General features: G+C 54.0%; 1 protein-coding gene across 5 annotated transcripts in view; it reads right to left on the reverse strand.

Moving 5' to 3' along the window:
* The window catches only part of EPB41 (erythrocyte membrane protein band 4.1), a 96,573-nt gene extending 69,910 nt beyond the window's left edge, over nucleotides 1–26,663 (reverse strand). The window contains exon 1 of one of the 5 annotated variants that reach the window (XM_055798464.1): nucleotides 26,537–26,663. The gene's annotated coding sequence lies outside the window, so the exon portion shown is untranslated. The other 4 variants (XM_027787997.2, XM_055798457.1, XM_055798456.1 and 1 more) reach the window with 4 other exon arrangements.
* Nucleotides 26,664–27,188: the final 525 nt, after the last annotated feature.

Consider the following 27,188-nt stretch of genomic DNA (forward strand, 5'->3'; position numbering starts at 1 on the left):
CTTCAGAAGCAAAATAAAATTGACAAAATACTGGCTCCGGTATGCAAGCAGAGGGGAAAAAGGTCATTCTTTCCTGCTGGCCCCTTGGGTTCTCATTACCGATTCTAACGAGGGGGCGAAGCATCCCAAACCACGCTGCAGAGAGGGGCAGGGACGCACGATGGGATGGGATCCCTGCCCTGGGACGGGCGCGACGGCTGCTCTAACCTCATCAGCCACCTCCAGCTTTTCTCCACCGTTTCCTGGGGGAGGGAAGGGAAGCAAAGAGACAGGCGGGAGCAAACAAACCAGACACTGCTGCCTATAAACAAAGGAAGTGTTTTCTGAAGACAGCATCTAGGTAGACAGGAGGGAAATAACAGAAGCAGCAGTTACAGCAACAACAGCAACAACAAAAAAAAAAAACCCTCAACAAGAAGTCTAAAGAAATTATTTCCTCTAACGAAACACACTGGAAACGGTATCGGAGGCTGCTGAAGTCAGATGAATTCAGCACATGGCCATTTCCCCACGCTATCGGCAGCACACCCTTCCCTCGTTGATGCAATCACACCCAATGCTCCCCCTGGCTTCACCGCAGACAAACCCCCTTCTCCAGGGTCCATCCTGCACCCATCCTCTGCACTACTGAATTATTTTTCAGAAACTCCTGAAGAATGGAGTCAGCTGATCCGTGTAATTAACTCAACTAACCTGGGCATCTGCAAGAGCTCTTTTCCATCACCTTTAAACACCCCAGGGGGCCCAGGTGCACATCAAAACCGACAGAAAAGCAACATCTTTTTAGCCTGTGTTATCCCCTCCCAAATCAGTTTCTCTCCCTAGTTTTTCCCCCTCTCCAAGAAAGCTTGGGGGTCCTTAAACCCTTTTGACTAGAACTATGGACAAACAGCTGAAAACTGTCATTTTTCTCTGCAGCCAGACCCTTCCCCAAGCCCCAAACATTCCCAACGTGTACCTAGATGGCAGTTATTCCAGCAGCTGAACCAGGCAGCCCACACTCAGGTTTTACAGTACTGCTACGCGATGTGCTTATTCACCGAGACTTTCACTAGCTTCTCACCACACATACTCACTTTCAAGTTGGCAGCTGGAGATAAAAAAGCAACGATATCAGCATCAGCCGATATCAGCATCGGCCGCCGGCACCAACCCCAGGAGGGATGGAGGGACATGGGGGCAGCACTGGCACTGCCTGGGAGGGATGGAGGGACATCCTTGGGAGGGTACACCCCCAGGAGGGATGGAGGGACACAAGGCAGTGCCCAGGACTCACCTCACCTGGTTTCTCACTGCTCAAATTTTAATACTTGCTACCGAGGATCCTAAAAATGCTGTTTTCTTGCATGGGACATGACCCCTTCCTCCTACAAGAAGCCTGGGAACACATCCTCTGCCATCTGCCTGTGTAAGGGCATGTTTATCTTATAGACAGCTTCTTTTACCGCCTCTATACGCTTACACGCAACTCATGCGGGAGAAACAGACACACGGGTTAGCTGGCATTTCTTCTGACCTCACACCAACAGTCCCCCACACAATTTAAACATACAATTTCCATCTTACATGTCAATCGCTGCCAATGGTTGTAAAACAGGTACCTAAGACAGAAAACTTCAGCCTAACACTGCATTTTAAGACTTTTTGGCCAAAACGAACAGCTGTGTTTCCACCTGCACAAAGACCAGGAGGCTCCCTGGCCCGCCACTGCTCTTCTCCCTGTCCACCCAAGGGGCTGCGTCCCCGCAGGGTCCCACCGGCTCCTGTCTCTAACCAGTGATGTGCACATCAAATGATGCTGATGGGATCAGCGTGTTTGCAAGCAGGACTAAGAAACTACCCGCATGCAGAAGCCAGTGTTTAAAAGACAGACCAGCAGTTTCTGTTGGGGGGGGTCTGTCAGGCTGCAGAACACCAGACGGAGCTGCCTCTGCACCTGCTAAAATGTGCATCTTCCCGTAAAGCCCCAGGGCACCCTGCTCTCCTCCGACCCTCTCCTCAAGAGGGGAGATCAGGAATATTTGGTGGTAGGGCCCTCTTACCCTTTGTTTCAGGAACTGGAAGGCAGCAAGGAAGGCAGGGTTGCAGGAGGAGAAACATTTCCGAGCTATGGCAGCTGAATCTGGACCTGACAGATTTTTACCCTTCCATGAACGAGCCGCTGCTCCAGTGACGAACGACTCTTAAAACTCCCCAGGAATGGAGCCACCAGCTGCGTGTTTCTCATTTTCCGAGTGCCTGGCTGGAGGCACTGCGGGCAGCTCACAAAGGCAGAACCCTTGAATATAAAACGTTCCACCACGCTCCACATCTAAGGGATAAAACCAAACTGCCCATCAATGCTTACACCATTACCTGTCCCGAAGCATCCACACGCAAATTGCAAAGACCATCTTTTGATTCATTTGCACGCAGGCATGGCAGATGAACCCGGGCAGGAATTATTAATCCTCCCGAGCAGAGTTTGAATAACAGGGAATAAATACAGCCCGAGGCCCCGTCCACAATGGGACAGGACTGTCCCCACTTAGCGGGCAGCTTTCGTTTATACTTAGCAGTACGCAAGCCCTGTGGGGGCAAAGCCCGAGTGCGATCACACACGGAGACCGCGCTGGTCTGCGCTCGCTCGGAAGAGCAGAGGGGATGCACACGCCATCTTCTACCTCCGAGCATTTGACTCTGCAATTCTACTATAAAGCCGCGTGAGCGGCTTAGTTATTTATTTAACTAAAAGCTTTTAATTATCTCTCTCACACACACGCATTACATGGGGCGGGGAAGGGGAGGAAATAATCAGCCTACAACCGGTGACCCGCGGGTTCAAAGGAATTGTGTTTTTCATAGAAACAGCTAACTAGCCCAGATCTTCTCCTGCTGCTTCCAAACCACGCTTCCAGCTGCAGGGCTCCATCCACGGTGCATTCTGCTGCCGTTACAACTCGGGCTGACCTGATCACCGCAAGAAGGACCTTGGTTCGGGCAGAACAAAGGCTCCTCTCCAAGCGCAGGGTTTTCCTCGGGTGGCCACCGAGGATGTTACTTCGTGGTGTGAACCTGCTGGAAAGCCCGGCTGACATCCCATGGCACTCACCCTCACCAAGAGATGGAAAGGACCACTCTCCACAACACCCGCGTTGCCAGAAACACGCCGTGAGCAGAAACGCTCCCCAGAGCTGCTGCTCTTCCTACGCCTTCCAGGCTCTGCACTGAGACCAGGGAGATACAAAACACTCAGTCCCCTCCAAAAGCACCGGAGTTCAAGTGCTGTAATAAATTATAAATCATAAAGCACTGCTGCAGACGTTTGCTCTGAGCACAGCAGCTAAAGCAAGCTGGCATGCGAATTTGTTTAAAAAGCCCATACCAGAAACACAGTGGGGTCTGGAGGAGCGTGCCCTGGAAGAGTATGATTTCTTGAAACACCCCCCCGCAAGCCCATGCAATTTTCCTCTCTGTGGAACTGCTTCATTAAAAAAAAAAAAAAAAAAAAAAAAAAAGGGAGGGGGAAGGATTTAGTCCATCTACAGAGACAAATTAAAAGTATTTGCTTTTAATACATAATGTTAGCAGCATTACACAAGCAAAAATTCACATAAACAGAAAACAAGCGTAAACAACCGACTGAACGTAAAGAAACTAATAATATTAATCTGGATTAAGTACAAGCCATGAACATTCCCACCTAATCCATCCAACGGACAAAGATAAATCCCTGCTATGCCGCATCCTACAGTTCTTTGCAACTTAAGGAACCACAGTACTGATCAAAACAACGTAGCAGATGAGAAGTATGGGGTGAAATCTTTACATATAGCCACCTGCTTAATCTACACAAGATTACAGCAAAAGCCAAGCACCAAGAAAGCAGAACAAACATTGTAAAAGATCACCAAGCCCAGAGTGCAATTTCCACTTGAGGTGCAAAGCTTCACATCAAGCTTCCCCAGAGAGATGCACACGACAGCAACAAAACACAGCCCCGAGTCTGAACAATCCGAGGATCTGCCATTCCTTCTGCTCCAGAAAAGTTGCATGGGGGTGAACTGCAGTCAGGAAGAAACCAGCAGATCCGCAGCAGAGTTTAAAAGCACAAAGTAAGTTTTTTATAAAAGGAAATAAGGGCTGCCACAGGCCCCTCAAAGACTTACTTTATTAAAGCAACATCTCTGATTCATCACAGCTTATTACCATGAATGTAAAAGCAGCTGCAGCAAGCAGAGCAAGTCCAGGCACTCACCCAGGGCAGCAGGACACACAGCCCAGCTCGGGCTCCCCACCTGCAGACCCACGCACATCTCCAGCAGCAGCACAGTGGGAAGCACCCACTCCGCCACCCACTCCCCTGGGTTTTTCCTCTGTTGCAGATCCCCTGGCCCAGACACCTGGAGAAAGCCCAGAGCTCCCACCACGCACCACGGACACAGCACCAACTTCTCGGGCTTTTTCCAAGAAATAAATGCAATGTGGCATTAAGAGGATGAAGAAAAACCCGCTCTGCAGCAGAATGGGTACTGTCACGGTTTCCGCAAATGAAGAGGCTCTCACCAAACACCCCTCATTAGGGAACACAAGGAAAGATGTTTAATGAGAAACTCCTGGCCAGATGCTGTGGACGCACAGCCAACACCTCCACCGAACCGCCCAGAGGATGAGGAGCCAGGGTTTTGCCTGCTGACCCCAAAAATCCAAGACTCCTCCAAGATGCTGAATAACTCCTGGTGAAAACCTAGTAGAGAGCCACTGCCTTCCGTCAGCAGCACGTTACCAGCCACATCCCCAGCATCATCATCCACCCATCAACATATCAAAGCACACGGAGCATCCCAACATCCCATGGCTGGAAGCCCGCAAGCTACCCCGGCACAGCAACACTTTGATCACTAATGAATGAATTTGTAAACATGGCTGCACGCTAGAGAAGCCACGTACCTACCAGCCGACCTCCCATCAATTCCAATATTTGCTCAACAAGCAGTAAATGGGGTGTCAGAAGAGAGATGTTTTACCGCTTTCTGAAAATCAAATGCTGTCAAGTGAAAATACCACGTCCATTCATGCGGAGCACGCGGGCGCTTGGCAGCCGCAGACAGAAGCCGTAGATTTGGGGGATCAATGTCTAAAGCATTTTTAGGATCTGGGAACATACGGTGTTTTGGAACAGGCTGAGAGCAGTCCTTCCTCCCCTCGCCCTGGCCAGGAGCACCCAAGAGACTGCTGCCCATCAAACCCTGCTTCTGCTAAGAGCTCCTTTTAAATTGCAATTATGAGATCGGATGAAAACACAGATAATTCCTCTGCTTCTAACCTAGACCAATACAGGAAATAATCTATTGGGGGGGGGGGGGGGGGGCAGGAATATCATCCTTCTCTCTGTCTCATAAGGCTCTAATTGAGTTTTAAAGGTAAGGAGTGCTGTTTATCCTGATATTTACCTTCTGCAGCAGATTATGTTTGTCCATGGGAATCCCAGAAAATCCTCACCTTCTTTATTGAGGCCATGTCAGCAGAGATATGCAAAAGACCCCGCTGGCTTTTAAATCACAGCCAACACTCAAAATCGTCACAGCAACATAACTGAAGTTGCTAGAGGTTGGCACTGTGATGTAAAAAAATAAACATCAAGTGCAGCAGCAGCACTGGCACCTGACATACACTGCAAGCAGGACAGCCCTGCTCACCACCACCACGACACCGCAGGAAAACCTTCAATAAATTAAAAATACGGTTGTGCCAGCCATTACAAAAAAAAAAAAAAACAAAAAACAAACCACACCACACAAACAACACAACCAACCCTTTCAAGGGAAGGGAGCAGCTCCTGGGGCAGCAACATGCCAGTCAGCTAATTGTGAAAGGAACTGCACTCCATGGCATCATCACCTCAAGGAACAGCGATAGCAGCCAGGTCGGAGCCCCTCCGCGTCTCCCATTGATACATGGCTCTATTCTCCTCCCCTGAGACCTTCCCAGGATTGCTTGTACATTCACTAACACAATTGTAAAATAAGAATCAATTAATTAAAAGGACCAACCCTCCAGATCTGCCTAACTCACGCAAACAAAACCTAGCGTACGTGGAAAGCCTCAAAATCCTAAATACAAACAGCAAGGTAAAGCAAAAATTAGTTTTGTGCTGTTGCTCAAAAATAAGATTTTGCTTTGCTTCTCTGTATTGTCACCAGTACCTTAATCAAATTCTAACCCAGAGTACTGAATTATAACTGAACTATGATTTCCAGCACAACACTTGCCCCAGAATTTGGAGTGTCTCTTAAAAAATTTTCTCTTTGCAGCTGGACGTACAATTCCTAAACAAGCATTTACACACCCACAGCCAGGGGGGCCACTGGCCTCTGCCCAGGACCAGCCCCCCCAAAATGCACGCAGCCCCCCCGGGGCACAAAGGGGTTGCAAGTTCATTTTCCCCAAGAAATGCTCCAGCACTGGGGCTCAAGATGCTCCAGGCTCCAGGCACAGCACTGGCAGACGCGGTCAGGGCACAATTTTAACTCGTTCTGGACCCGGTGGAGTCATTCCCATTGTACACGCTGCCTTGCCAGAGAGAAAAAATAAACATACGCCTTGGCGGAAAATCCTTTTAGCTGAAGAGCGTTGCTTCCCAGTGGGCCGAGGTGTTTTCCTGAGCTGGAATTCTGAGGGAATTGGGATGCACAATGAGCCTTCGCCCAGCCGGTGCCAGACCACAGCACCCACATCCATCCCACGGTGGGCGAGCGGGGCCCCGCCAGTTTGCAGAGCCCAGTGCCCTTCCCCGCCATGTCTCATTCCTCCTCCTCCTCCAGGACAATGGACTCCGGGCAGAACTGGGATCCCAGCTGGGCTACCAGCAGCCCTGGGCACCCACCGCCCCTGCAATGGGGGGCGCTGGGTGCCAGATCCCCCACGCTGTGTTCCCCCGTCCTGCCGCGTCCCCCCTATTTCTCACCTCCTGCAGAATGTGTCTCCGGCTGAGCTTCAGCCTTTTGGCTTCCAGTTCTCCATGACACATCACGCACCCCCGCAGAGAGCTTGCACACCGCGCCGCGCACACACGGATACACGCTGCAAACACGGATGCGCCACGCACACTCCGCTACACCGTGCAAACACGGACACGCCACGCAAACACGGATGCACCGTGCACACACGCAGGCTGCACACGCACATGCACCAGAGACCGCAGCGAGCACACGCCGCACACCCCCGCTGCCCGCGCAAAGCGCCCTGCGTGTGCAAGCACCCCGCGCACACGCATCCTTTCCGCGCAGGGAGGTGCGCGCAGCCCCTGCACACGCACACCCCGCGCAGAGGCGCGGGTCGCACGCACGTGAACACACGCACCGCGTGCATGCACCGCTACACGCCGCGCAAGCGCGGGCGCGCACACCCGGTGCACGCGAAGCCCACGGCACGGGGACCGCGGGCACGCGCCGACACGCCGCTTGCACGCGCAACAACCGCGCGCGCGCGCACCCGCGCTCCCGGCCCGCACTTACCCGCGAGGCCGCCCCCGCTCCCTGCCGCCCTGCCGCCGGGCCGCGCAGAGCCCCCGGTGCCGCACGGCGGGGCCGCTCCGCTCCGCGCTCAGCTCCGCGCCCGGCCCGCCCCGCTGCGCGCTGCGCTGCGCCCGGCCCCGGCCCCGCCCACAACACTGTAGTAAGTTCCCATTGGCCCAGAGCAGGGGGCGGGCCGCCAGCGCCGCGCCGCTATTGGCGCGGGAGAAACGGCGGCTGGCGGGGAGGGTGGGGGCAGCGGGAGCGCGCGCCCCCTCATCGCCCCCCAACCCCCCCCCCCCACCCCGTTTCCCTCCCTCACGGCCGGGGCTCCGCGCCCGCGGGCGGCCCTCAGGCGCCGCGGCCCGGCCGCCTCCCTCAGCTCGGCGGCAGAACGCCCCGGGAGGGGGGGCTGGAGTGACGGGATTACCGGCAGCCCTCCCTGCCGGCCCGGCGCTAAGCCGGTGTGGGGGAGGGGGTTGGGGCGGGGGAAGGGGGCCGCGATCAGTCACCGCCGCCCGTAACCGGTAGGGAAGGGGCCGGAGGGGCCCGGCCTGCCGGTAACGCCGAGCGGCAGCGGGCTGCGCTCCCCTCCCTCCGTGACCTAGATTTTAAATACAGAAAGTTGTGGCCCAGCTCACACAGGAGGACCCGGGGCAGGGGGACGTACGTTCCTGGGGCTTTCTTATATTTGAAAAAATAAAGGCCTTTGGGAGCCAGGTACTGGCCCAGCCGAGATGGCGAGTTGACCGAGGTCAACAAGATGTGCAAAACCCCGCCGGGGAGACTGACCTGCTCGCCACTCCACAACCCTGCGCCCAACCGTACCGAGTGGCTCTGCCTCACCTACAGCCAAATTATAAGGCTTTTTTTTTGTCAAACAGAGCCGTCCGGCTCCCCTCGCCACATACACTGGAACAAAATGCTCCCCAGCCTCTTGTCAGCATTTCCACGGAGCTCCAGTGAGGCAGTGCCAGCCCAGTCGGCTTCAGGGGGACCAAATCCCTCTCAAATATTTACACAACCCCAAAAGATGTGTGGCATCTCCGTTGTGTCTCCCAAAGAGAATTAAGTGATCAGGCACTTTGTTCTCCTTGCATTAAGAGCAAATGTCCTAGCCCTTTGTCAGCAGGTAACACCCTGGGCTGACGCATGCCCTGGTTGGGATGGCTGCATCCTCACACCGAAGCCTTCACTAGTACCGACGCAGTGATAAGCACACTTGTGCTAAATAGGAGCCAAACAAACCCCATTTTCTAGAAAAACTTAACGTGCTTCTCACAGCTATTGACCCCTTCCCCTCTATGGGTCTATGACATGGCTCTGCCAAGACATACACGATGGTGCAGCTTCCCTTGCCTCAGTGCTGAGACCGCTTGCAACAAGCCCCTTAATGGGACGGAAGAGAGGTATTTTCGCCTTAAATCTGGACTATCTGGTGGTTTCCTCGGATTCAGATGAGCACATCTGATTCAAAGACACAGGCTAGGAAAGGTCTGGCAGCTGTTAAGTCGCTGCTCCTACACCAGAGACAGGCAGCTCCCCTGAAACAAGCCCTGAAGCTCCAACTTCACTCCCCAACGGCATTAAATTAACGCATGTTAATTGCCCAGGCTGTGAATGAAGGGCTCAGATGTCTGGTGCTGATCCACCACAACAAATGCCACCTTCGCTACTGCTCACCCAGGGATGGGCTGAAAACAGGCTGTGTCACAAGGGAAATGTGAATCCAAGGGGCTTTAAGGAGAAAACCACAGAGCAAAGGAGCCACAATTTCTGGATGCAAGGGCTTGGCAACAGCTTCTTGCAATTGAGAAAAACAAGCAAACAAACCCACACTGCTTCATTGTAACATGCACGCATGCTGACCAAAGGCAGATTGCAGATTACATGGAAAAGAGACAAGGGCAACGAAAACTTCACATCAGAACAGTGATTTAACACCACACAGCACGTCATCCACCATGCTCAGATCACCAGATGATCCCCAACTCCATCTGCCAGCATCTGAGTATAGAGAGCAGCAGCTCCCATATTTTGAGCCATTATTTCCCAAGTGAACCATTTATCCACAGGGAACACTAGTGCAAGCTGCCATACACGCTCTGCACAAGGGCAAAGGACGCTTTTAGCTCTTCAGACCCCAAACAAATGGCCAAGAGTGGCCAGAGAAACGGCAGGAGAAACTTAAGAGCAATACAGTCATCAGATCTGAAAAGAGGCGCATGGTCTGTACCACGAGCATGCCTTGAAAATGTTCTTCTGGGGCAAGGGGATTTGAACCTAGGCCAAAGCAATCCTTTTGTGGGGAGCAGAAAAAGGGAATAAAGAAAACAAAAGCAACACTCCTCTGCATATGGAAATACCACCACCAACACCACACTTCTGCTGTAAATCGCTGGCTTAGCTTCTAACCTTTTCCTTCCTACACAGCCCCAGACTGACCTCTGAAATCCCATAGGAAGTAATGGAAATTTCTTAAATTCTTCACTATAAGAACAGTTTGCCCCATGCCAAGCCTGGATTGCAAATATTTAAAGAACTCTCCCAGCTATAGCTGGTTTAAGCCACTTTATAGGAGTCAATTAGAGACTAAGAAATATTCTAATAAGGCAGGATTCCTTGGTATTCAGCTGCTGGATACAGGAATAAGGAGAGGAATTATATTCATTTTAGGCATGTATTCGTGGTCTCTCAGGCAGAAGCTGTTCCCTGCGAGCTGAAAAGCCACTCGCAACCGCTCAGATCCCAATGGACTCAGTCAGCGCAAATCAGCTGGGTCACAACAGAGAACGATGCCAAACCCTACCCTCTGCCTGTTTCATGGGTGTGCAGCTAGCAAGCGGCTCAGATGTACGTGCCCCAGCATCTTAAGAGCATCTAGACAGTAGATTAAATCCAGCTCAAGTAAGTTCTTAAGAAAATACAATCATTTGTAAGGTGATCCAGCACTGTGCAGGCCCCCACAGGATGCACTTCTGGTAGAATTTGCTGTAAAACTGGGCTCCTGGCTCACACCAGTGCCAATGAACACCCTGCCTAGAGCATTACTGGTACAACAATAGGCTGCACAGACCTCTCCTCACCCCAAGGAGCTTCTCTACTCGAGGAATTCCCAATCTAAACAAAGGAATTGTGCATCACACTGGTATCAGTGCTCCCTCCCGCAAAGCAAACAGGATTTAAGGTGAAGACAAATACTCAGGATTATGCCAAGTTCCAGGAAAACAAAGAAACAAGCTGGTCAACTGAATCCTTTATCCACTATGGCTCTAAATGGGCCAGCTGCATCGATATTACACATAGGTATGTGCACATACGATAGGCATATTTGGTTTATGTGCCTCGCTCACACACTTTGCTAGCAAGTGACAGTCTCCAAAGCAGCAGCCATTTCACAAGAGCAAACAAGGTGGGAGGAGAGCAGGTGGCTCAGTTTTGCCAGCTACTGGCCCTCTGCCCTTGGCTCCTCTTCCGAGATGTACTGTCACCATCAGCAGTGCTGATCTGGCTAAGACCAAAAGCACAGGATGTAAAGGAAATCTTTCGACTTCACAAGGTTTGTTTCACTGTAAAACAGTGATCTAGAACAAAGATATTTCAGGTAAATGATTTACCTAGAAGGAAGGGGTGCTTCAACTAACGCTGCATCTCTCCCGCGCTCACCCCTTGATTTAGCACACAAAGTGGCAGGCACAGCAGAATTCACCGCCAGAAAAAGGCTCTGACAGGCTGAATTGCAAAGTCAAGAAATTTTCATGAAGAACTAGAACACGCTGCACTGCTTTGCTACAACACGTGTGCACAGTGAAGGCAACCTGGAACATCTACACTCACCTGGCTCCGTATCAAGAATTTAACCAAAGATTAAATCTAGTCCAGCCTGTCACAGCACTCTCCAAAACCAACAATCGATTCATTGTTGAGCGAGCTATTAAAGGGCCAAGCAGCACCCTCCATAGTTAAAGAGACTAAGTGATTTTGCTACTGTAATTCCCCTTGGCATCATGGCAGCTAGCCTCCAGTTTTGCTAAATTCAAGCTGCTTCTCCTATCCTTCTCTGTGTGGTTTCCTACTGGAGAGTTTTCCTTTGTTGGTTGTTTTAACAGCAGGAGTTGTGCCCTTTGAAGGCCATTGTTGCCAAACTAAAACTGCATGTTCTTTCCCGTGGGCAGAAGAATCCATTTTTTGAGCCACTACATCTTTTTGGTACTGGGCTGGCTTATGCATGTGCCTTTTGGGGAGATGGGGAAGGCAGAGGGGGTGGCTGGGCAACTCACCCTGGACACCCAGGAACTCCCATCCCACCCAGAATCTGGTTAATTCATGGAAAAAGCTCCCATTACGGGTTTATTCAGTCTGTGTGAAGTTGATGTTCACTTGAGTCGGAGCTAGTCTGCTGTGTGGCAAGACACCAAGAAGGAGGAGGAATAAAATAGATGATGAAGAGGAGCACCAGCTCTCTCCAGGCTGCATGCCAGTGCAGGGAAGAACAGCTCCCTGAAAAGTCCGCTTTGTTCCAGGGGTTAGAGACAGTGCATAAAGCGCATTTCTGCCAAGATGCACCATTTAAAGATTAGAGGAGGCCAGCTTCAGATTGCAGGATCGAGTTTTCATATAGTGAATGTTTCTACATTGAGAGAGAAATACTTTTCCCCTTAAGTATGGGTAGGAAGTATTAAACGTACCAGTGGCTGCACTTAAAGGATCTGGAAAGTGCTTAAAAAGCCTGGAGAAAAGATTACAGGCAATGTTGTGAGTGTAAGCAGTGCAGGCTCAGGAAACGGCAGAACCAGCGTGGCACGAGCCTGAGCTCCAGAAACAGCCCGAGAAACAGGCTGAACCACGCGAACAGCCACCCAAAGAGACACAGCTGGCCCACAGCCACGCTGACCTCCGTCACATCGCGAGCTCTCCCTCATTTCAAGCATTTACCAGATTTCCATCCCCTAGCAGTCTTGGGGAAAATGAGACACAACTGAAAACAGAGGAGCGTGCTCACAAAGAGCGCTCGGCTCCCTGCCCCTCGTTAATAAATTCCAGGAGACACTGCTGGAAACCTCTATGGTTGGGCAGCAGGAGGAAGTTCAAGCCCTTGCGCCAGCCTCCTCAACCAAACAGAACAGCCAGCTTGGTCAGGGACGCAGCTGTCACTTCAGCGGGGGACAAGCTCAGCTATGCAGCCTGTGTTGAAATAAACCCAAAAATAACAGTTAGTGCCACCTAGGGACCAGGACTAAGGCAGGGAGGCAGAAGAGCCATACCGCAAACAAAGGACGTCAGCGGCTGATTTACTCCTTGCATGGATGAGAAGTCAAACTGCAGCGAGAGGCGGCTCTGGTCTGTTTAAGTAACACCAGGTAGGTGGTTTTGAACTGTAGCTTCTCCCCACAAAGGAACCAGTTAGGTGAAGCTTTCACTAGGGGCTACTCAAGCGTGGATTTGACTCCGTACCAATTACGCTCTCCCTTTGGGCAAAGACCATCCCTTGGCTTCAAAATACTGAGAGCAATTTGGTTCAGAGAAGGAAAGTTTCAAGGCCAGGGTTTATTTAGGACCGATGTGTACCTAGGAGTACGTTAGAGTGAAGTACTTGGGGGAGTGCCCCTCTAGTCTGTACTAACACACTGCTTGTATCCCAGCGGCTGGGCAGCAAATTCACCCAAGCCGTCAACCCAGCACCAGACAACAGGCGGCAGTTTGTTATTGCAGGCCAGACCTGCACATCAGCGAGGGACACCTGCCAAGACCAAACATTTATTTAATTAAGACTTCAGCTACGGAGAGCAAATACAACTTCTAAACAGAGCACGGGCTACCTTATTTCTTCCACAAATAAGAGCTGAAGCTCTGCACCACTTCGTTCAAGGCTCCTTCCCCTGCCTGCTATCGCCTTGGACCTTGCAGGGTTTGCCTTAAGCTGCTAACTGGATCAGACCGAGTCCTTTCTACAGATGATCCCACAACCTAATACGGCACACTAACGTCTGCTGAGAGGCATTTCTGCAGGTGCACAGTGATTAATTGGTGCGCATTTCCATATCACAAATTAAAAAAAAAAAAAAAAAAGACTTTTCAGCTTGGTTGAAATGCGGTATATTAACCTCTGAAACTGGCAGTCATGGATACGAGCTTCCAAAAGAGAAATATCAATAGGACAAAATCCCAGAGGATAGCATCACATTGCTGCCAGTTTTTCCTGGAGCTTTACGAAGTAAGGCATTTTGAGGCTTTATTTAAGGTCCTATCTTTCCATGCTCATTTTATAAAGAAAACCCAAAGCAGTTCAGCTTTATGGCAGAATCCAAGTACTGGGGAGGGCAGAGGGGGGAATCAGATGTTGCAGAGGAAAGCTGTGGGTACGGATGGAGAGGGCTGGAAGCATACTTCATCTGAACTGTTGCCACTGTCACAGCTAATTGCCCAAAGTCATCCTCTCTGAGAAAGGTTTGTTACTGAAATAAATAACATAACCCTGTTAGCTCAGCACATTCTGCAGGTCCACAGAGGCTGCAAGTTAACATGGTGTACGCGGTAAATCTTCCAAGCAAGAGATGCAGCAACAGCTTTGAGATGCACACTAGCCAGATCTTACCCCTGCATTTACCGCAGGCTGCATCAGAAAGAAGCTAATAATCATTAAGCTGCCATCTTTTATTTCTAATTATTTGTCTCCACAGCAGGGTTCCTCCAACCATCAAGCAAAAGGGAAGCAAGTCTCAAAGGAGTAACTGTTTTGAAGAGGGCTTGCAGCTGCCACTGCATGAATGGCTCTCCAAGAACAGTAGCAACTGCTACAAACTGCCCACAGAGCTAGGAGGAAAGCATCTCTGTTGAGGCTGTTTTTCAATGTCGGTTTTTAGGTCAACTAAAACAGCTTTTCTTATGCAACAAGAGATGCAGAAAGCTCACTTGCTTTTGAGTTTTTGCTTTCATTTAATTAGATGGTAATTCAGAAGGCAGCACTGCTATTTAAAACACCACAATGAGAACTATTTCACGGCCTTACAAAGCACTGAAGTGAAACCACTGAGCTAAGCCAGCCCTAGAACTTGACACCACATCGGATTCTGATGGTCTCTTCTGAACGGGTGGCACAAGCGAAACAGATACCCTGCTACTACATTTCCAGGAGAGATTCAAAGCAGAAAAACTCACTGAAAGGTGGAAAAGCAGGAAACCTTATTTGTTTCTCCTCTTTGAGCTATATGTAAATGAGAATTAAGGGGAGACCCAAGTTCACAACACAACAGCTGTTCAACGGCTCCACAATGCCATGCCCTTCTCTAGGTGACCCATGAATTAAGTGACAGCAAGAAACAATTTCACGTGCAGGTAAACTTTTAAGATCACAACACGTGGCTTTCAGCACCGCCAATGCCAATGTATGGAAAGACAGAGCCCAGCAGCAGCCTGCTAATGGGCACACTGTACTTACCAACTCCTTTGCCACAAACACAGCTCTCAACATTTTTTCAGCCAGTGCACATACCCTCACCTCAGATTTCTCTACAGGCTTCAAATAATGGCAACATACGTGAATCTCAGCTTGAAGGTCAAGAGCACAATCTCAAAGGTTACAGGCTCCTCTTGCGCCACTTGTGTCTTCAGCATTTTTCCTCACGGTTTCTGCCCTCCAGCTTCTTGCAGCCTCCCTCCATGGAAGCTGCTGGCATGCTGCTTTTAGGACTGATGCCCAACACCCTTTATCAGGCCAGGAGATGAGATTCACTTACTACAGTTCCTATGCATTTTATGTTTACCCAGGAGATAAGCCAGGCTTAAAGATGGAAAGGCAACCTGAGCCTGCTGTTTCCTCTGCTGGGTGAAGGTCAGGGCTGTCCCTGATCCAGTGAAACTGTGCCACACAACCTTTATCTTTGCCATCACTAACAAGGTACCACTTAACTTTCTTGCGTGCTGACCAAGATTTATACCAAGTATTTAGCAAACAGCAAATTTCATCTCACAGCGGGATCAGAACCCCAAAAGCCTATAATAAGCAAGACCATTGAAATGCAGTTGTCTCCCCTCTGTGCAGTACACGAGAGACAACAGACAACCCATGCAGGCAGAAGCCACAGTCAGACTGCTCAGAGGAAAGCAAAGCAGGGATTGTTCAGGTTACCTGCTTTCCCCAAGGAAGAAATTCACCCTTGACCAACTCGACTTGTCACGCAGTGATAACCAGATGGGTGACTGTGTCCTGAGGTCTGCTCAAGCACGAAGGAGGAAGACCCTCTGGCCGATGACTGGCTTCAGCACACCCTGGCAGAGTTAGAGCCGCTGCGCTGGTAGAGGCATGCCTCGCACTAACCTGCTCCAGGAGTGACACCAGCGAGTATTCCATTTTACGTCAAATATGAGCTCCTGGCCAGCACACTGCCAACCTGCGTCTCTTGAAGCTACACCTTCTGTGCAGGGGAGTTTTATTCTGCATTGAAACGACTGCTGGGTGTTTGGTGGGGCTGGAGCTCAGCAACTCAAATCAAGGCAGGTCCTCTAGTTAATTAACGATCTTTCTTTTAGAGATTTGGTAGCAAAGAACAGCTCATTCATAACAGAAGACAGCTGCTCAGCTTCCAAATACAGCGCTTCGCTTACTTCTGTGTAAGAACAACAGGTTTATGCTTGGGTTTGATTAAACCCTCCTGCCCTCCGCTGTGAGGCATCATACAATAACGCTGAGCTTAAGAATAAAGCAGTCTGTTCCCAGCACCTTCCTCTGCTTTCCCTGCAAGTCTTCCATCAGTGACTGGCAGTACATTGAGTGCTTGGGCAGAGCTCTAAATAGGCTCAATCCTTTCCGCTACTGGGAGAGGAGAGGACATTACTTGGGAAGGGAGGGCAATGGACAGGAAAGGGGAAAGCTTAGCAGCAGGATACCTTAAATTTTTTTTAAAAAAGTAAATCAAATCAAAAACTTCTGAAGTTTCCAGAGATAGGAACTTCAATTCAGGGGCACCACTGCACCCAAAGAACCAGCTCTACCAAGCAAAGACTCCTTCCCTTCCTCTACCCTGAGCGCACACACCTTATTTTGAGAGGATTTAATACACGAACAGCACCTCCAAGCCAGGCTGGGGGGCAGGCACCAAACCTCTGCTGGGAAACCACAAAAATCCACCCCACCAGGATGATTTTCCCCGGGTGCAAAGCAGGATCTCCACAAATGCAAGCTAGAAGCATCAGTGCCTGATGCACTTCTCCAAGCTCGACAGGCATTTCCCCTCCTCTCCTGCCAGAAGGGCCCCGGGCTCCTCTCTGTACCCTGCAAAACTCCGCACATCTGCAGGTTTGCAGAGGGGAAGCCAGCCCAGCGCCGCGCTCTGGCCTTCAGAGAGTCCCTTACACAACCACAGCACTGGTTTACCATCAACACCTGTCAGGAGGCGGCTGGGGAGAAACAGTGGGTATTGCTTTCCACTGCCAAAAACATTTTTACTTCCATTTTCTCAGTTGCTGGCACTTAGTGTGCTTTTATCACCAGGTCAGTGATCTGCAGCCCAGGCTGGCATGAAAAACTGCTGCTGGGGGCTTTTTCATGTTATAAACTTGGCCTGGAAATTGCTATGTTAAGTGCTTTTCAGTATCAAAAATCTTCACACACACACACACATGATAAATCCTGCTGTTCGATAACAATCAATGCTCCAGAGTTTAAGACAAAATAAACAGGTTATTATTTAAGTCCAAGTGATTCGTTTCAGCTATTTCCTCTCACCAGGCTAATGAAGCATGTACTTACCCAGAGATGAGACAGCCGGGCAAACCACGCAGGCAAGGCACCAAAATCCATCACGGGGCAGTGTATAGAAAAGAAAGGAGAAGAGACACTGGTTAATAAGCAGTTCCAGCTAAATACGAAAACCCCCATGCACCTGCCAGAAAAATCCCTCAAGCCACAAAGCCAAGTGCTCACACTTTTATCCTACACAAGTGCTGCGACAGAGTTCACGTAAGCAAAATTTGGTGCCTGACTCTTCCCAGAGCTGAAGCTGGAACTGGACGTTCACGTTGAGCCACTTCTCTAGAAATGTAAACACCAAGTGGGGAAGGGAAAAAAAAAAAAAAAAAAAAGGAAAAAAACCCAACCATCAGCCCAACGTTACTTAACGCTGATAACAGCGAGCTGTGACGCAGGCGTCCCGTGCCTGCCAGCCCCCAGCGAGTTCGGTGCCCACGGCACGGCCGAGCCCGGGCAGCGCCAGGCTGGGGAAGCAGAGCCGGGTGTGGGGGCTGCGGGCTGGCTCCGCGCGTTCTGCATCCCTCCGGCCCCACCTGGCTTTCATGGAAACTTCAACTGGGATGGACATCAACTGGGTCGGACACGGCCCAGCACCTCCGGCCCCAGCTCCACAGGCTCCAACTGAGCCCTCTAGTGGGCTTTAAAAATTCAACAAAACACCCATAGATTTAATTTAATTAACACTCTGCCAGAGGCCTCTAAACCCTAATCCTCTCAACAAAAGGATCATTAACTAAATGAAGAGATTCAAGAGAGCAACGGTGCTCTCAGCCGCAGCCGGGCCGGCTGCCTGCTCCCGCGGGCACACGCCGGGGCCGAGCAGGGTGCCGAAACCCAGCCGGATCCAAACCCTTCGAGGCTCCGGGACCGGCTCCACACCAGTGCACAGCCGAGCGCTCGTGGTGCACAGGGGAGGTCCAGCGCGGTGCCAGGTTCCTCCACAGCCACCCTGCTGCACCGAGGAGGCAGGCACAAGCCCACGCCCATCCTCTGGGATGCACCACGATGCTGATGGTCCTGGTGCTGTCATCTCCATTGAGACTAAAACCCCTGAACTGCTGAACCAGGAGAGGATTCAGCTGGAGCGCTGGTTATTTTTTAAGTGTTATTATCCACTGATGTCAAGAGCCTGACAAGCAGGTGAAGAAGAGCCATCCTTTCAAGAGGCAGCCTCAGTCCTTCAACCGAAGGCTGGGAAAACCTCTCCATCTCGCCCAGCCCTGCCAGCACAAGCAGCAGGAAGGGTTTTCCTCATGTAAGAGAGTTGGGGGGGGTGTTGGCAGACAAATTTACAGCATGCAGGGTGCAGTTCAGGAAGGTGCAGGCAGGGAAAAGCCTTTACAGTCAAAGGTCCTCCACCCACGAGCTTCACCCCAGTGAGATGGGGGAGATCTGGGGTTGCCCTTTGCAGGTGGCTCTCTTGGAAAGCCACCTCCAGCTTCTGAGCCACACAGAGGATCCACAACAGCTGCAAGGAGCACATCCACAAGACTACTCATTAGCAGAGTGAACAGGAGCAGAAAGAGAGCTTAATTACAGGGCAGGGATCATTCCCTCTGGGTTCAGATGTCAGCAGCAGCCTCGGCAGGGCCGTGCTGCCCCACAGGACAGGCATTCCTCCACAGAGCCCGCAGCAAATGCCACCTTTGCCCGAGCCACGTGCAGAGCCTGTAGTCAGTGGGATCCTGGCTGGGGCTCTGTGATGAGCTGCAGAGCCTCAGGCTTGCAAAAGTGAGAACCCAAAACAAGGAAGACTTCAGCTGTTGCTCGCAAGAAAACTTCTCTCTGTCAGCAGCAGCCTGCATGCATCTGTGGAGATGCTACTGCAGCCCATCTATAGGTACTGGTCCCCCAGATTTGGTGCTGCATGTGAACGCTCCAGTCTCCTCAGCAGTTTCTGAAGCTCAAACCAAAGCTCCAGCTGTGGCATTCATCAGGACAGAGACTGTAGTAGCTGCTGGCAGGGCAGGCTCATACCCCAGAGGCTGCCACAGCCTGGGGCAGGGCTTTTAGGGTGGCCAGGAGATGCTTTAGCACACAACACCTTCCCCAGACCAACACAGCCTTCCTTGAAGGGACCTCAGCCCTCCAAGGTGCCAGCCAAGCCCACCGCAGACCCTCTGTGTTTGGGTTTGTATACTGGAAAGCACTCACAGAGGTCTCCGCTTTCAGTAAGTGCCTTTTGCGCCTGCCCCCTCCCTGCAGCTTTTCGGGACATCCCTCCAGCATAGAGCTGACATGCCATCAAGGCCTCCTGGCCTGAAGATGCAGGAACAACCGTTCCCAGAGCTAATGAGGCTGTCCTGCTTTGACCCGGGGCAGTTTTCAGCAGACACAGAATAAGCAGTCCTCTCCATGTCCACCTCCTGGAACAAATCCCAAGAGCTCGCATCTCCCCAGCCCGGGCATGAACACAGATGGTCACAGAGATTAAAACAGACAGAGAATTAACCGCCCTGTACAAATGAGCTTCTTCATCCAGCCCAGTGCTGCCAGGTGGTTTGAGGTACAGCGCTTGGATGTGATCATCGCAGTTTGCCAGGCTCTGATAACAGCCTCGTATTGACCAGAACAGGGGGCCAGAAAGCTGAGAAGTTTGAAGGCAGTTTGTAGGGGAGGCAAGATGCAAACTGCCAAAGCCAGGCAGCTGCCGTAACCACGCTTGCCTCCTGCTACAGCAGTAGAAGGAAAATCAGCACCAGGAAAAAGCCTAGCCAGCAGCACAGATCAGCTCTGCGCTCGGCTATCTTGTGTATTCCCACCAAAAGGCAGCTCAGATGGAGCAAGCAGCCCCAACGGAGCCATATGCAACTCCAGACGCTGCCCTGACGCCTCCAACCGCTGCTCACAAGGCACCAGGCACTGAGAGAAACCCACAGCGACCCCACTGCCTTTCCTAGAAGGCTGAAGTCTTGGCACCTGGCTGAGGCACAGGATCTGTCAGCACAGCACACTGGGAAGGATCTAGCCATTGCACGGGGCCAAACAACCTTCCCAAGAAGGGCAGGGCTTTCTCCAGGCTGCCTCCCAGGCGAGAGCTGCATCCCAAACCCCCAAGCACATTAGCATCACCAGCAACAGGTTTAAACCTTATTTTATTTTCACTCAAAACCAGGGAAAAAATTCTGAAAGGAGTGGCCTTCTTGCTCAGCTGCATCACAGTTGCCAGTCGGTATTTTTGAGGGACAGGTTTCAAGCGATGCGATGACACAGATGACCGTGTTTGCTATTAAAAGCCTCCACACTCTGCACCCAAGGAAATCCCCGAGCAGCGCTGACCCCATCTGCCAGCCTGCAGCGAGGCTCCTCGCAGCCACAGCCTGGCTGAGGCCGATCCCGACCACACGGGAGAGGTTCAGCTCCACGGCAGACACAGGCACCTCCAGCACATCAACACAGACAGAGAAAATCACATTACAGCCCAACGTGGCTCAGGACTGGGCCAGCATCTGCCCTCCGTTGCTCCCACCCTCAGCGTTCGAGTTCACGCAGATGCAGGGAGGTGACACTGTGCTGTTCTGTCTGACACAGACCCCCAACGCACAGAAAGAGTTTTGAAGCGCCCACGAACTGCTTACCCCATCTCCAAGGGTTTTTGGAGAGTGGATATAGAAAAACAAGCCATTAAAGGCTGGTGCCGTCTGGCAGGTGGCTAAACCGCTGCTGCAATCAGGGGACAGCAACCAAGCAGAGATCAGCTCAGAGGTCACGTACAGCACGATAAAAGCTGTAATGCATCCACTGCGTTAACGCCCTGGCTACGATGACGCTTCGAGGCATCAGTCCCCACCACGGCTCCCACCCCTGCCAAGCAGAGCTCAGCACCAGCACCGGGTTCTCCAGGTTGTAAGCATGCTCAGGGCTTCCCCACGTCTCCCACCCCATCGCTGCGATGCAATGGCTTGTTTGCAACACCTACAAGATTGCTTTAACGCCACCGCAGTCGGATCTCAGCCACTCCGAAGGCTCCCAGCACAAGCCAAGCCTCACACCCACTTGCTCAAATCCAGCTCAGGTCAACCATGGCCAGATGTAATTACCTACGTGAAAGGAGCTAGAAGCCACCTCTAATAAGAGGATGTAGTTGTGCCGTCAGGCCAGGGTTCCTCCTCCTCCTCTTTTGCTGCTTACCAGGGTGCCAAACCTTGCCTCACCTTACATGGACCAGCAAGAACTTAACCTCATTCCTTGCTACCAAACCTGGCTTTCCCAGGAACGGCAGGAAAAGGCAGGTTTCTTAGTCACCTGTTTATGAACCTACGTACAGAGAACATTTTAACAGGATTCACTCGTTTAATTGAACAGCGCACAGGACGTCAGTGGCTTTATTTGTGTTGGCAGAAGGCTTTGGGCTGAGCAAACAGAGGAGCAAAGGCAGGCCCAGCACCCTAAAACACCTCCCAGGGGCCAGGCAACACACCGCCGTGGAACCCGTGGGCCAGCGTGGGGCTGGGGGGGCTCCTGACGGCCTCAGCACTCTCCCGGGGCCACTTCCCAGCACCTCCACATCGCCAGGCTGCAGCGGTCACCTCCAGCCTACGAGACACACAGAAATAGGACAACCCAAGCTCCCTTCCAGCCTCCTCTCCTAAAATCTCCGAGCAAGAGGTGGTTTTAGAGCCTCCCCAGAGCACACGGAGCCATTGTGACCCAGCGCTCCCTGTCCCCAGGCAGACACTCGGGCCGGGCGCCCAGATGGTGCCTGCGTCGCACTGCCCGCGGCACCCGCACGGCTGATAGTCCAGGATTTTCTCAGGGGGCATCAGGAGGGGACGAGAGACAAACCATGCTAATTGGATAGACCAAGAGTCCTACTGCAAGCAGCTGCTCCAAACCTCTTGCGAACCACAAAAATAGTTTCATGTAAGGAGCAGGCATGGATTAAACGCCACAAACGTCCTTTTCTTTTCTCTGCGCAAAGTGCATTTTCCCCCATTGCGGTCCCAAAACAAAAACCAGACCCACAGATCAAACCAGGAAATTTAGCAAACTTTGAACACGAACAATAGCAAGAGGATTTTCCAGACCTTCAAGCTTGTTTTGCAAGTCCCAGATTATGTAAAGCACCGCTCTGCCATTGTCGGGGAAGCCGTGCTGGCTGCTCGGTTGCTGGAGCCAGCTGGCACCACACTGCCTGCCCGGCAGCGCCTGCACCTCCAAAGGCAGAGGGGTCTTGTGCAACACCACAAATTCCTTCCCAGGCACCTTCTACTGCAGCTATTACCATGCGGCAGCAGCTGCCTTTCATTTTACACCTAATTGTTATGTGATTAATCATCTTCCCAGAGTCTGGGTTTGTTTTCCACACTCCAGTCCTGCCCAGGTGTTCGGTACTAAACCAGCTGCCCTGGAAGAAGAGCGTCCTTTGTGTCTACAGGGTGGCTTTACCGTGCCATCATGGCTGTGCCCAGCAATGAAGTATCCCATCGCTTCACTAATCCTTGGGTTTTCTGCCAGTTAGGATAGGCTGGAGGGCTGAAGCACTTATCACTGCTCACACATCCTCCAGGAAGACAATACAAGAGGCTGAACTCATTCCACATTCAGCACCCAGCTGGAAAAACCCTGTCGGCACCCCTGCCCCCCCTCCCCAAGGCAGGCAGGATGGGAGCCAGCATCCCTGGTACCCAGCTCACCACACGATCCATGTCCCCCGGCAATGGTCTTGCACATGGTCCTGGTGCGTTTGCCTAATTAAGACTTAATGAAGCAGGGAGATCTATTGTGGGCACGGCAAGGGAGCAGATGTGCCCCCTGAACCTGGCCGCTGCCTGGGGAAGCCTGCTCCTGTCTCCAGGGTGAATCAGCAGGAAAAGCTCAGGCCAGGATGCTCAGCCCTGCAAATTCAAGACCCCGCTGCTTGGTCAGAGCCAGGGAAAGGAAAATGCTCAGTTCGTCAGCAGCCTCTAGTGGGGAGAGCCGCGCAGACGGGGTGGCCGCATCCACAGACCCCACCAGCCCCAGCGAGCCCACCCTGGCGGTCCCCACCAGCTCAGCCGGGGCTGACCAGGTATAGCCCAGCACGGCCCCGATGCTCATGGCATCAGGGACCCTGGGAGCCACAAGCCAAACCGCCACGGCCTCAGCCGAGCATCCCGCGTGTGAGAGCGCTCGGAGGGGCTGTCCCCACCGGCTGGGGACCCACAGCCAGCACTGGTCCTGGGCTAAGCACAGAGCACCAGCTGCAGCACCTCCCCCGAGGCCTGACTCAGAGCCTCGCACAGACGCATGAAATGCAGAAAAAGGGACAACAAACACGTTCCCATCCCCAGGTAGCTCACTGAGAGAGAGACCTCCGGGCTGATGGTGGTGAGCCCCTACCCCCACCCGAATCACACCCCAGACAGCTCCCACACCTCCAGCCTGCAGAATCTAGCATGGCCAAGAGCCAATTTTGACCCCAAACTTGCAGCCACCACAGCCTTAAGCCTCTTCCCGCAGCTGGGGACAAAGGTAAAACCCTGCCCGGCACAGAAGGACAATTATCTGCTCACAGGGGTAGGGTCTGCCTACAGCCTGCTCTCCTCCCTGAGGAACAGCTGCGCGTGGAGCTCAGAAAAACCTTTGTCAGATATTAAATTAGTGACGTATCTTCAGAGCACCCCGCTCGAAGAACGGCTGATGTTTTGCTTACCCTCCGAGCAACCTTCACCCACTGGCAGCTCCAAAAAAGACTGTGTCAGCCCAGGGGGGACACGCGGTGCGGAGATGCAGCTGCAGGCAATTCCAGCAGCTGCCAGGCTGCGCGCCGGGAGGAGAGCCTCGTCAGAGCAGCACCGCCGCGGATGAGAAGGCACTTTCTCTCCTCGGCAGGGTTTCAAACCCTCCCAAGAAGGCCTGAAGTTTCTCTTCAGTACGAGGCAAAGCCAAGCGAAGGGACAGGGGAGGCGCCCACAGCCCGCAAAACAGCTTGAGCACGGCCATGGGGAAGCAGTTTGATGCACGGATGAACTTTGCGCTGCCGCTGACTTGCTGTTACCATCACGACACACAGAAGCAGCACATGCCCCACTTCGGGCAGAAAAACAGGAGGAGCTGCCAGCACCACAACAAGCCAGGGGAGCGAGTATCTACCCATGCCCCAGCACTCAGAGAGGAGCTGCACACCTGGGGGGGCCGCAAATGGCTTCACAAGTTGCAGCTGCCTCCTCTCGGGGACAGGCACAGTGTAGCCGCATCACCTGTGGGCACATTTAGCAGGAGTAGGGCAACGGCTGTGCAGGGAGGATTAAGCCAAACCTCAGCCCCGTGTCACCTGAAGCGCTGGTGTGGGTCACCCCCATGGACTAACCGGGGCACTCCGGCAGAACGAGGACACGGAGGGGAGCGTGCGCGCTGCTGCCAGCAGCCCTGACCCCGGCTCTCCTGGAGCTGCGTCTGTACCTTCGTTAAAGCCTTATGGCGGGATGGAGGGGGTTTTGGGGGGCACCTTGCAAGAGCCTAACTTGCTCCCGTGCCCCAAGGCGGCTCTTCTCCTGTGGGGCAGCAGATTTCCTCACACCACCAGCCATCTCCATCCCCAGCCGTCCGCTGCGGCTCAGCTGGTCCCAGTGCTGGGCAGTGGCACAGGACCGGTGCCGGGGAGCCACTGGTGCAACCCACACCAAGCCACGGCCCTGTGCCCGTCTGCGCAGCCTGACCCCGTGCAGGGCACGCGTCGCCTGACGTCAGCCCCTGCCCACCAAGCTGGTGGGGCCGGCCAGCAGCCTTGGCAGCGACCACACTGCGGGCAGCTGCCAGCACCGCCTGACCCCAGGCTTCAGCCCCACACCGGGGCCAGCCCCACCACGGACCCACCAGCCCCCGCAAACCGCACAGCAAATGTTGGTTTTTCCCATGCGGGAGCCTTGGCGTAAGTAAATCCTTGGGCGAGGAGGCGGCTGCCGGCAGTGCTGAGCCAAGGCACACCCCTCCATTGCAACACAGCCCTAAAGATAGCCACTGTCCCCTGCCACTCCGGCCAGAGGCTCGGACCCTGTGGCACCTGCCCAGCCCACCGGGAAGCGGGGAAGGCAGAAGCCCTCTGGTGCAGCTCACGGCACGTGCTAGCAAGCAGCTTCATCAACCCCTCACCCCACCCCAGCTGCAGGAGGGTGAAATTCAGGAAGGGACAAGATTGCAGGAACCACTGGGGTCACCGAGTTCGCCTGCACGCGCCTCTGGTTGCAACATCAGCGCGAAGCGCCCCGTTGGAAAGGGGATGTGGCGAGAGAAACCCCCCGTCCCCGCAGCCCCGTGGGGGAGCGGCGCGGGGAAGTCGGTGGCGAGGTTTTAGCACTGCCTGGTTGTGCTGGGACAGGTATCAGGGGGAGGCCGCCATCGCTCCACAGCTCAGCCACTGTGACCGGCTTTGGGGACCCTCTGGGTGGGCACAGACGGCGTCGTGGCAAGAGGGGAAGGAGCGCAGCCGCCCCGAAGCCCTGGGCCCAGCAGTGCACCCGCCACCTCCAGCAAAACAGAGCAGGATCCAGGTGCCACCGCGGGAGCTGCCGCCTCCCCGGGGGACAACTGACCACTGCGGGGGGGGGGGGGGGACTGGCACCCCCCCACAGGGCAAGGTCCCTGCACCCCAGTCACCTCCTGAGCCTGAGCCCACTGTGGCCCCCCAACTGTCCCCCACCCCATATCTTCCCCATCAGCCCCACTCAGGGTCCCTGCTACAGCCCCAGTGCACCCCAATCCCCCCACACCCAGCCTGACCCCACTAGGCGCCCCCCACCCCACACCCCCCTTCTGCCCCACAGGCTTCCTGACGCTGCGGCGGGGGCCTCCCCGGTCTCCCCCAGTTACAGGACACCCCCCGTGTCCCCACTACCCCCCTGCCCCACACCTTGCTCGCTGTGGGCCCCCCACACCCAGCCTGCCCCCCCCGACCCCAGAGCACCCTAAAGCACCCCACACCCAGCATGACCTCTGCGGGTCCCCCCGGCGCCCCCAGACCAGGGCGCCCCACAGCCAGGCCGGCTCCGCTGCGGACCACCCCCATGCCACAGCTCTCCATGTCCCCTCATAACCCCCCACTCCATAACCTGCCTGACCCTCCGCGTGCCCCCAGATCCTCCCGTAACCCCCCACTCCATAACCGGGCTGACCCACAGAGTGCCCCCTAGGGACCCCCATAGTCCCCCCCAGCCCCATAACCAGCCTGACCCCACTACACCTCCTCCGGAGTGCCCCAGACCCCGCACTGCCCTCCCAAGCCCATAACCCCCCCTGACACCCTACGGGCTCCCCAAGTCCCCCTTGGATTCCCCCCTCCCCGAGCCCGCTGTGCCCCCGGACACCCACCGCTCACCCGGGCCGGGGCCGCCGCTCCGCTCCGCACCGCGCTGCCTCCACCTGCACCGCCGGCCCCGCCCCCGTGACGTCAGCGCGCGCCCCGCCCCCCCGCGCCGCCGGCCGCGCCCACTGGCTACCACCCCCGCCCGTCAGCGCCGCGGGGGGGCGGGGCCAGCGCCGCGCTGCAGTGGGCGGGGCGGGCAGGTGACGGGTGGCGTCACGGTGAGCGAGGGGGCGTGGTCAAGAGATATGCCCCACCTCCGCGCCGGGGGCGCGTCACCTCAAGCGTCGCCTGACGTCACCACCCCATATAAGGAAAAAGGCGCCGGCAGCGGGATCCCCCCGCACCCCGCGGACCCCCGGGCGGGTCTCGGGGCGCGGCCGCCGTGGGCGCAGCCCCGCACCCGCGGAACCGGGTCCCTTGCGGAGTTCTGATGCCTGTGTTCACCCGCCCCCTTACCCTCTTCACCCTTCCGTAGGGAAAAGCGTCGCCGCCGCCCGGGCCGCCGCGGCCGGGGAGCCCCGGGCCGGGCCGGGCCGGGCCGATAAGGGCTGCGCGGGGCCGCGCCGGCACTATCGGGGCCGCGCAGGCGGCGGCTGGGGGCGATAACGGGGGCGCGGGCAGCCGCGGGGCTGGAACCGGCCCCTTGGCCAGCACCCACGGTCGC

The sequence above is a fragment of the Falco peregrinus genome, chromosome 3, assembly GCF_023634155.1.
Source record: "Falco peregrinus isolate bFalPer1 chromosome 3, bFalPer1.pri, whole genome shotgun sequence".
NCBI lineage: Eukaryota > Metazoa > Chordata > Aves > Falconiformes > Falconidae > Falco > Falco peregrinus.